The 2,500-nt window shown below is 43.4% G+C and overlaps 1 protein-coding gene across 1 annotated transcript in view; it reads left to right on the forward strand.

The window, feature by feature from the left end:
* LOC138863609 (uncharacterized) overlaps positions 1–2,500 on the forward strand; it is a 25,342-nt gene that overhangs the window by 17,513 nt on the left and 5,329 nt on the right. The gene's annotated exons all lie outside the window — the stretch shown is intronic.

Consider the following 2,500-nt stretch of genomic DNA (forward strand, 5'->3'; position numbering starts at 1 on the left):
CTTTCCCCGCCTCCCTCCACCCTCCACACCCTCCTTCCCTCCACCTCTCCACCCTCCCCCCTTCCACCCCCACTCACTATTCCTCCATCTCTTCCACCTCCCCCCTCCTCCATCCCTCTAACCCCCTTCCCCACCCTTCCCCTTCCCCACCCTTCCCCTTCCCCCCCTCCACTCCTACCCCACTCGCTCTCGCCACGTGCCAAATGGTAGCATTATATCAGACTTTCATTTAAAAACATTTTATTTATTTTTTTAAATACACTCAAAACCTCACCTTATAGTCCCGCTCGTTTCAGCTGTCGGTGCAAGTCAGCTGAGCGAAGCATGGAATGGCTAATTTTGATGGTTGACGAACTGCTCGTTATCACTTCCTGTTTTATTTCTTTTTGTGTTTATTGCTTGGTGTTTGTCTCTCTCCTTTTGGGTTTTTTGAGAAGGATGGAGAGAGAGAGAGAGGGGAAATAGGAGAGGTGAGGGGATAGAGAAGCGAGGGAGAGGGAGAGGGGAATGGGAGAGAGAGAAGGAGATGGAAATAGAGAGAGAAGGAGAGGGAAAAGGAGAGAGAGAGAAGGAGAGGAGAAGAAAGAAGAGGGAAAAGGGAGACAGAAGAAGGAGAAAAGGAGAGAAGAAGAGGGGATAGATAGTAGGACGAGGAAGAGAAATAAAGAGAGAGAGAGACAAAGACCGAGACAAACAGACCGACAGAGAGAGAGAGACAAAGACCGAGACAAACAGACCGACAGAGAGAGAGAGAGAGAGAGAGAGAGAGACAGAGAGACAGAGAGAGAGAGAGAGCAAGACCGACAGACAGATTATGGGACATTGTAAACCTTAAGATATAAAAGCACAAACGAAATATATTAAACCCCAATCTGACATAGAGCCAACCACCCGTCTGTTGCCCTGACATTATTAAAAGATTCATTTATCACTTTTTTTCTGAAACTCGTGAAGCAGAAATGTTGTCAAGTGACATGACATTGCAACCTCCATTCTGATGACTCTTTAGTGTGTGGCAAGTTTAGAAGTAACTTATGGGTTATGGCAATTTAGAAGTGACAAGGGTAATTGTAGTTTAGAAGTGACTCAAGGGTTATTGTAATTTATAAGTGACTTGAGAGTTATTGTAGTTTAGAAGTGACTTAAGGGTTATGGCAGTTACGAAGTGACTTAAGAATTACTGACGAAACTTTATGATCGTTATTTATAGCTAAAGCGAAGATAAGATTACACTTCTCTTTACTCTACAACCCTTCACAGTAACACCATAAATAACACTAAATCACATAGGATTACTCCCAATAAGAGATTACAAACACAGAGAGGTAAGCCTGACGCAACGACAAATTACAAAAGAAAAGCAAAATGACTTGAACGACCGAACAACAGTGAATGGTATTTGGGTGAATTGACGACTGGGTTGAAGTAGGTTGAGATGCGAAACGGTTAACCAAGTGTGAAAGTGTGAATGCAGGGCGAGCGAGAGGGAGGGGTGGAGAAGAGGGAGAGGGAGAGGGAGGGATGGAGGGATAGAGGAGATGGACGAAGGGAGGAGAGAGAGAGGTGAGATGTGAATACAGGGAAAGGAGAGGGAGGGGTGGAGGAATGGGAGGGAAAGGGAGAGGGAAGGATGGAGGAAAGGGAAGGGTAAAGGAGAGAGGGGGGGGGGGAGGGAGAGGGGTGGATAGAGGAGACGGAAGGAGGTAGGAGAGATGTGAGATATGAATACAGGGAGAGGAGTGGGAGGTGTGATTTTATTGATTTGATAAGATCTATTTACAGAACAGTGCACATACCCTGTAAAAAGCCAGGGTAAGATGCTACAGAATCTATCCAAACTATCCAATATTTATGTAAAGGGCTATTAGTCAAACATTAGTTCTACATGCCTGAAGGGCTGTGTCATTATGCTTATATTATACATATCTAGTTGGTAAAAAAAAACTTTTATATCCCTAATCATATCGAAGACAAGACCAGTGTCTATGATAAAATTAATATAATCAATGTGCTGTCTCTGGACTGTGTTGTTTGATCGATAGGATGCAGTTTTTGAGCAACAAAGTAAGTAATGTGTAAGATTATGCGACTTGACCGCCTTGCACATTTTGCATTGGTGATATGTAACCAGCTTTGCCTCCAAAACTGCATCCTGTACATAATGTATAGTGTATTGATATCCTATGCGCAGCCTGGTTAGTGTAACCTGCTGTTCCCGAGGCAGTCCATCGTAGAATTTATATGGTTTGTCAGCATCACATGTCCCGACAGTACTTTCATGCTGCCAGATGGTACCATGGCCACTTTTCTTCAGTTTTCCATGCCTGGCCCTCATGATCTCGAAGACAGCTGATAACACTTTTTTATATGCAATACCTGTTATTATCTGTTATTATTATCTGTTATTAAATTATCTGTCATAGATAACGGCATTGCACAATATGGTTCTTCTTGGGAAAAAGCCAGTTTTGCTAACTTATCTACCTTGTCACAGGTTGTT

Source organism: Penaeus vannamei, chromosome 12 (assembly GCF_042767895.1).
Source record: "Penaeus vannamei isolate JL-2024 chromosome 12, ASM4276789v1, whole genome shotgun sequence".
Taxonomy (NCBI): Eukaryota; Metazoa; Arthropoda; class Malacostraca; order Decapoda; family Penaeidae; genus Penaeus; species Penaeus vannamei.